Below are 9,004 nucleotides of genomic sequence, written 5' to 3'. Positions count from 1 at the left end.
ACGTCCAAGACACATCCTTATATAGGCTTTACATCATTGCAACTCATAAACCTATATCTGATGGCTATAATTAACTTAAGGGAATGGATGGTGTAGATGAGATGGTCTTCTTTGTAATATCTGATCACTTTAATTCAAACAAGGTAAGCTGGCGCCTGAGTGTGATTGGCTCTCCTTAGGCTCCTCTTCATCTTCCCAAGTTACTGTCCAGATTCATAGTCAAGGCTGCTCTTCCTTTCCAGCAACAGCCAGCCTGTTTCTTTACTAAAGTAGCCAATCACACTCCTAAGGGATCTTCTTGATACTCCTTTGATGCCTTAGGATCAGAACCTTATCCCTTCGTCCAGCACACTCTAATGCTGCCCTATTCTTGCACAGACTTAGTACAAGCTTCCCGAGATGTCAGGCTGCGCCCTATTTTCGCACCAACTTCATATCTTCTTAAATGGTCAAGTTATGCACTTTTGGGATCGACCTGGTACGTACGGATCCGTACGGTCCGTACACGTCCGTACCAAATCCGTACTACCTCACCCTAACATTGCACACTCACCCATTTGCTCCTCAACACTCTTCTAAGTCTCTCCTAGACTTTTCCCTTGCTTAGAACATCCCTCATATCACTTCTGAACACCTTTAGACTCCTCATCACTCTTGATAGGCAATCTCTAAAGCTCTTGCCCTATCTTTGTACAAGATCCATCTCAACTCAACACCTTTAGCTCCTCCATTCCTTTCTTCAAGTTAACACTCCCCCTCAAGCTTGACTCTAGCTGATCCTAAGTCAAGCTTGGAACCTTGAAGAACTTCCTCATTAAAAACCTCACCAAGGAAAACCCTTTGGGACAAAACCTTGATAAGGGAAAAAGAGTAAAGTCTCCAAGGCCTAGGGATTGGCCAGTGAGTCTTTGTGCCTTACCAACAATGTAAGGGACACAAAGACTCTGGATCATGGCCTCTACAATCATCCCACGCCTTGTACTCTCCTTACTGCCTAATCTTGGTCTCTCCCCCTTTCACCTAACCTCTTGTTAGGTTGAAGTGCTCGGACACACCAGATCAGCCTCTTCTTGGAGATACAACTTCTCTTACTGAGTCTTGGCTGCTTCTTCTTCTTATAGAGTCGCCACCTTGTTGCTTGAGCTACATGAGGATGCTTCAGCCACTCTCCAATCACCTCAACACTTGAAGCCGCCTTGGACATTGCTTCTTCATCCTTCATCATACTTCTCAACAGGTTGCTTCCTCTTCTAGAATAACCACCAAGCTCTCTTGGATCATGTAAGCTTCAACACTCCCCCTCAAGCTTGAGACTCTCACAGGAACAAGCTTGAATGGATTGCTTCATGATCCTCACACACACACCATTGCCGCTTCTCTTCTGATCTTGCCATCTTCATGGAATGCTTGTGGAAGCTTCAGCTATCTCTCCAATCACCTCAACTCTTGAAGCCGCCTTGATAGAGTAGCCTTCATCTTCTCACAGCCAAGAGTACTCTGTCTTAGTTTGAATACTCTCTTGAATAGACTCGCCACAGCCTAAGCCCGGATGGCTCCTTCTTCAGATGCTTGCAATGGACTTCTTGGATCGCATGGAAGCTCACTAAACTCCCCTCCTCAAGCTTGGATTGAGTATAGGTCCAAGCTTGCAAGTGAGCTTCAGTGAGAATTCACACCAGTGGCGCATCACCACTTCTTTCTCAACTCTCCATTGCTCCACACAATTGGCAAAGTCTTCCTCTTTCAACTCGGATGGATGGTGAACCAAGAACACCTCTTGTGAACCTGAAACATCACTCAAACTCCAGCAAAGATAAGACACAAGTGCATTGGGTCAACCCTTGATGCATCATCAAGTTTGAACACCAATGTCTTTAAGCAATGCAACAGATTAAACTAGACATTTTCAAGTTCTAATCTTTGCAAGCAAACTCTCTAAGCACTAGCATGATCCTAACAGATTCAATACAAGCTACTTAGGCAATATTAAAGCTTCTTTACTCAGCATTTAGACATGAATCTAATGCTTCAATGTAAGACAGCCATTTGACAGTATGCACTAACCTTAATCAGTTTTAATTCATGAATGCAACAATACAATTCATCACACATTCATTTATAACTTAGGCTAAGCATTACTATCATCACTTAACATCAGACAATGCATTACTTTCAATCTGTTTTCAGTTCATGAGCTTCAAACAATATCATTTCACATTTAGCAAACTCATTACTTAACAGGAGCAAGCATTTTACTCTTTAAACACTAAACAAGCCTTTAAAGCATCCTGGGACAGATTCAACTAATTATATTTAGCAATCACATTATCCTCAGGTTTAACAATCACTACACATCACAATACACAGCTCATCTTATCATCTGCTCATCATTAAGAAGGTTTTAAGAATCGTTTACCACAAGGAACCAGATTGGTTCCTTAACCTTTCATGAAACCGGCCATGCTTTGTTGGACTTGAGAGTGTGGATCGTCACCCACCTCCTTCACCTTCAGTTCATGGCCTCCATCTTGTACCATCAGCTTCAAAGACCCCTCCTTTCTTCATCTCCACTAGGCGCCAAGCTCTTGACACCATCTTCTTTGGAACCGGATGTGTTCTTCTCTTGGACAAGGCGCCTTGGTACAAGGATAGCTAGGCCTTGTCCATACACCTCTGCTTCCAAGGAGAATCACCATCAGGACTGGAAGAGAACAGGATGAGGAACCATGAGAACTCGCCAAGCTTCAGTCTTCTTCTTCATAAGGAGCTGAACCGGATGGAGAGAGCTTCAATGGTTTGGATTTGAGCTGAGGAGAGAGCAGTGTGTTTGCGGAAGCTTCAGCTCAGGTTCTGATGAACCTGGCTCTGATACCATATGAGGTTTGAGAGCTCTGGCTGTGTATGTGTATGAGAAGCCATTAGAGGCAAAGGATAAGGTCTTGAACTAGTTGAATAAGAGGTCTGATGAAACTAGTATGAACTTGAATCAGAAACAAAGAGACTTAGAGAGATTAAGAGATTAGAGACTGGGAAAGGGGTAGATTAAGGGAATCTGATCAAGAACACACTTTTATAATTATGAAGGAGATGGGGAAAACCCCCATACTCTCTTAAGAGATTACAAAACGTCCAAGACACATCCTTATATAGGCTTTACATCATTGCAACTCATAAACCTATATCTGATGGCTATAATTAACTTAAGGGAATGGATGGTGTAGATGAGATGGTCTTCTTTGTAATATCTGATCACTTTAATTCAAACAAGGTAAGCTGGCGCCTGAGTGTGATTGGCTCTCCTTAGGCTCCTCTTTATCTTCCCAAGTTACTGTCCAGATTCATAGTCAAGGCTGCTCTTCCTTTCTAGCAACAGCCAGCCTGTTTCTTTACTAAAGTAGCCAATCACACTCCTAAGGGATCTTCTTGATACTCCTTTGATGCCTTAGGATCAGAACCTTATCCCTTCGTCCAGCACACTCTAATGCTGCCCTATTCTTGCACAGACTTAGTACAAGCTTCCCGAGATGTCAGGCTGCGCCCTATTTTCGCACCAACTTCATATCTTCTTAAATGGTCAAGTTATGCACTTTTGGGATCGACCTGGTACGTACGGATCCGTACGGTCCGTACACGTCCGTACCAAATCCGTACTACCTCACCCTAACATTGCACACTCACCCATTTGCTCCTCAACACTCTTCTAAGTCTCTCCTAGACTTTTCCCTTGCTTAGAACATCCCTCATATCACTTCTGAACACCTTTAGACTCCTCATCACTCTTGATAGGCAATCTCTAAAGCTCTTGCCCTATCTTTGTACAAGATCCATCTCAACTCAACACCTTTAGCTCCTCCATTCCTTTCTTCAAGTTAACATATGAGATTTGAGAGCTCTGGCTGTGTATGTGTATGAGAAGCCATTAGAGGCAAAGGATAAGGTCTTGAACTAGTTGAATAAGAGGTCTGATGAAACTAGTATGAACTTGAATCAGAAACAAAGAGACTTAGAGAGATTAAGAGATTAGAGACTGAGAAAGGGGTAGATTAAGGGAATCTGATCAAGAACACACTTTTATAATTATGAAGGAGATGGGGAAAACCCCCATACTCTCTTAAGAGATTACAAAACGTCCAAGACACATCCTTATATAGGCTTTACATCATTGCAACTCATAAACCTATATCTGATGGCTATAATTAACTTAAGGGAATGGATGGTGTAGATGAGATGGTCTTCTTTGTAATATCTGATCACTTTAATTCAAACAAGGTAAGCTGGCGCCTGAGTGTGATTGGCTCTCCTTAGGCTCCTCTTCATCTTCCCAAGTTACTGTCCAGATTCATAGTCAAGGCTGCTCTTCCTTTCCAGCAACAGCCAGCCTGTTTCTTTACTAAAGTAGCCAATCACACTCCTAAGGGATCTTCTTGATACTCCTTTGATGCCTTAGGATCAGAACCTTATCCCTTCGTCCAGCACACTCTAATGCTGCCCTATTCTTGCACAGACTTAGTACAAGCTTCCCGAGATGTCAGGCTGCGCCCTATTTTCGCACCAACTTCATATCTTCTTAAATGGTCAAGTTATGCACTTTTGGGATCGACCTGGTACGTACGGATCCGTACGGTCCGTACACGTCCGTACCAAATCCGTACTACCTCACCCTAACATTGCACACTCACCCATTTGCTCCTCAACACTCTTCTAAGTCTCTCCTAGACTTTTCCCTTGCTTAGAACATCCCTCATATCACTTCTGAACACCTTTAGACTCCTCATCACTCTTGATAGGCAATCTCTAAAGCTCTTGCCCTATCTTTGTACAAGATCCATCTCAACTCAACACCTTTAGCTCCTCCATTCCTTTCTTCAAGTTAACACTCCCCCTCAAGCTTGACTCTAGCTGATCCTAAGTCAAGCTTGGAACCTTGAAGAACTTCCTCATTAAAAACCTCACCAAGGAAAACCCTTTGGGACAAAACCTTGATGAGGGAAAAAGAGTAAAGTCTCCAAGGCCTAGGGATTGGCCAGTGAGTCTTTGTGCCTTACCAACAATGTAAGGGACACAAAGACTCTGGATCATGGCCTCTACAATCATCCCACGCCTTGTACTCTCCTTACTGCCTAATCTTGGTCTCTCCCCCTTTCACCTAACCTCTTGTTAGGTTGAAGTGCTCGGACACACCAGATCAGCCTCTTCTTGGAGATACAACTTCTCTTACTGAGTCTTGGCTGCTTCTTCTTCTTATAGAGTCGCCACCTTGTTGCTTGAGCTACATGAGGATGCTTCAGCCACTCTCCAATCACCTCAACACTTGAAGCCGCCTTGGACATTGCTTCTTCATCCTTCATCATACTTCTCAACAGGTTGCTTCCTCTTCTAGAATAACCACCAAGCTCTCTTGGATCATGTAAGCTTCAACACTGATGGATATCTGAGTCATAGTATTGAGACTACTAGAGCACCTAGAACTCTAAACAGCTTGAATGATTTGCCTAGAACCTTTGCAGCTAGTAATGTGATAAAACCATTGATTGTAGATTCAGGAGCTTCTCATCACATGATTAGTGACACTAGTTTGATTAAAAATATAGAACCTGCTTGTGGAAATGTGATGATTGCTAATGGTGATAGAATTGCAATTAAAGGAATAGGAAATCTAAAGCTGTTTGATAAAGAGTCTAAAGCATTTTATATGCCTGAATTCACATCTAATTTATTATCTGTTAAAAGATGTACTACTGATTTGCATTGCAATGTTATCTTTAGTCCTAATGATGTGAAGTTTCAGGATATTGAGACAAGGAAAATGATTGGCAAGGGAGTTACCAAAGGAGAGCTTTATATGCTAGAAGACATAGCTCCTGTTTCCAATTCAAGTTGCTCGTTTAGTTCTACTTCTAGTTTGAATAATAATGCATTGTGGCATGCTAGACTAGGTCACCCACATGTTAGAGCCTTAAGCTTAATGTTACCAGGTGTCATGTTTAAAAATAATGAATGTGAAGCATGTATCTTGGGCAAACATTGTAAGACAGTCTTTAAGAACTCAACTACTATCTATGAAAAATGTTTTGATCTTGTGCATTCTGATGTGTGGACTGCTCCTTGCTTGTCTAGGGAAAACTATAAGTATTTTGTAACATTCATTGATGAAAAATCCAAATACACCTGGTTAACACTCATTAAGACTAAGGATAGAGTTCTTGAGGCATTTAAAAACTTTCAAGCTTATGTATCTAACCATTATAATGCCAAGCTTAAGATTTTCAGATCAGATAATGGTGGGGAATACACAAGCAATGCCTTCAAGCAACATCTAGCCTCACATGGAATCCTTCATCAAACTAGCTGTCCCTACACACCACAGCAGAATGGAGTGGCTGAGAGAAAGAATCGACACCTCATGGAGGTTGCAAGATCAATGATGTTCCAAACAAATGTCCCAAAGAGATTTTGGAGTGATGCTGTGATCTCAGCCTGCTACTTGATCAATCGGATTCCCACAAGAGTCTTACAGGATCAATCACCATTTGAAGTGTTAAACAAACTCAAGCCATCCTTAAGCCACTTGAGGGTGTTTGGAAGCCTTTGTTATGTACTGATTCCGGGAGATATGAGGAACAAGCTGGAACCTAAGAGTACTAAGGCTATGTTTGTGGGGTATTCCACTACACAAAGAGGATACAAGTGCTTTGATCCTCAAACAAGAAGACTCCTAGTATCAAGAGATGTGAAGTTTATAGAGACTAAGGGGTACTATGAAGAAAGAAGCTGGGAAGATTTGAAGGATCTAGCTCAACAATCTGACAAGGCTGCAAGCCTTAGGATGATCTTGGACGGTCTTGGGATCAATACAACCCAGGATCCAAAAGGGCGAGAAGCACCAGTTCAAAATGAAGCTGAAGACACATCCCATGCTGATCATGAGGGGGGAAACCAGTCTGATGGAGCTCATGAGAATGAAGGGAGCGTAAGTCCTGATCAACAAGGGATGCAAAATGAAGATGAAACTGAAGAAAGAGATCAGTCTGAGGTACAATCTGAAAGAGGAGAAGAAGTTCTGAATGAAGCGGCAACTACTCAACCAGGAGTGGAGAGTGATCCACTTATGGAGACAGTGCCGTTAAGAAGGAGCACAAGAGTGAGGAAGGATCCATCTAACTGGACCAATACCAGAGTCTACTACAATGCTCAAGCTGTGGCACATCCTAGTCAAGCTGTGTGTTCATTTGCTCAATTTCCAGATGAACATCACGCATTTATGATCAGTTTGGATACAAGCTACATACCAAGGACATATGAGGAGGCAATGAAAGACAGAGAATGGAGAGATTCAGTTGCGGATGAGGCTGATGCTATGATCAAGAATGAAACCTGGTATGAGAGTGAGCTGCCTAAAGGGAAGAAGGCTGTTTCTTGTAAATGGATATTTACAATCAAGTATCTACCTGATGGAAGGATTGATAGGAAGAAGACAAGGCTGGTGGCTAGAGGGTTTACTCAAACATATGGAGAGGATTACATTGATACCTTCGCACCAGTGGCTAAACTTCACACAATCAGGATCATACTATCCATTGCAACAAACCTTGGATGGGGCTTATGGCAAATGGATGTGAAGAATGCATTTCTCCAAGGAGAACTTGAAGATGAAGTATACATGCATCCTCCTCCGGGACTAGAAAGCATGGTGAAGCCTGGAAATGTGTTGAGACTTAAGAAAGCCATTTATGGACTGAAGCAATCTCCTAGAGCATGGTATCATAAGCTGAGCACAACCTTAAATGGAAGAGGTTTTCGGAAATCAGAATTGGATCACACGCTGTTCACTCTAGTCACGCAATCAGGTATCATCTGTCTATTGGTCTATGTGGATGACATTATCATTACTGGAAGTGATAAGGTTGGAATCCAAGAGACCAAAGACTACCTTAAATCTGTGTTTGAAATCAAGGATTTAGGGGAAATGAAATACTTTCTTGGAATTGAGATTTGTAGATCCAAGGAAGGTTTATTCATGTCCCAAAGGAAGTATACACTTGATCTTTTGAAAGATGCAGGTAAACTTGGAGGACAAACTGCTAAGATGCCAATGGAGGATGGGTACAAAGTACCAAGAGAGGGGGAGCTTGAAGACAGCAAGCTGTTCCATGACCCTAAGCTTTATAGGAAGCTAGTGGGTAAGCTAATCTACTTAACTATCACACGACCTGATATCTGTTTTGCTGTGAATCAGGTTAGCCAGCATATGCAAGCTCCAAAGGATCACCATTGGAGAATGGTGGACAGAGTGCTTAGCTATCTCAACGGATCACCAGGCCAAGGAGTTTGGATGGGATGCAATGGGAGTACAGAAGTAGTTGGCTATTGTGATGCAGATTGGGCTGGAGATAGAGCAGACAGAAGATCTACAACCGGTTACTGCACCTTCATTGGAGGGAACCTTGTGACTTGGAAGAGCAAGAAGCAGAAAGTAGTCTCCTGCTCAAGTGCTGAAGCTGAGTATAGGGCAATGCTGAAGCTTACCAATGAGTTAGTGTGGATCAAGGGGATCTTGAAGCACATTGAGATTGAGCAAGCGGCGCCAATGACAATGCATTGCGACAATCAGGCTGCAATTCACATTGCATCTAACTCAGTATTTCATGAGAGAACCAAGCATATTGAAGTGGATTGTCACAAGGTAAGGCAGATGATAGTCTTGGGAGTGATCCTGCCATGCTACACAAGAAGTGAAGATCAGTTGGCTGATGTGTTTACTAAAGCCGCAAGGATGAAGACAATGGAGTCCATCTACATCAGGTTAGGACTCATTGATCTCTCAGCCAAGAGCTGATCCCCTTCCTATGAGGTCTTTACTCTTTTTCCCTCATCAAAGTTTTGTCCCAATGGGTTTTCTTTGATGAGGTTTTTAATGAGGAAGATCTCATAGTGTCCAAGCTTAGACTTTACAAAGCTAAGCTTGAGGGGGAGTGTTGAGAAGAGTTGGATATACAAGTGAGGA

At 42.5% G+C, this 9,004-nt stretch overlaps 1 long non-coding RNA gene across 1 annotated transcript; it reads right to left on the bottom strand.

Moving 5' to 3' along the window:
• Window positions 1–3,053: 3,053 nt before the first annotated feature.
• Window positions 3,054–4,983, bottom strand: LOC117130168. Its single transcript, XR_004453627.1, has 2 exons — window positions 4,843–4,983; window positions 3,054–3,841 (listed from the first exon to the last, which is right to left on the bottom strand). It is a non-coding gene; the product is annotated as an uncharacterized LOC117130168 (long non-coding RNA).
• Window positions 4,984–9,004: the final 4,021 nt, after the last annotated feature.

Source organism: Brassica rapa, unplaced genomic scaffold (assembly GCF_000309985.2).
Source record: "Brassica rapa cultivar Chiifu-401-42 unplaced genomic scaffold, CAAS_Brap_v3.01 Scaffold0340, whole genome shotgun sequence".
Taxonomy (NCBI): domain Eukaryota; kingdom Viridiplantae; phylum Streptophyta; class Magnoliopsida; order Brassicales; family Brassicaceae; genus Brassica; species Brassica rapa.
This window is presented reverse-complemented; position numbering and strand designations above follow the sequence as displayed.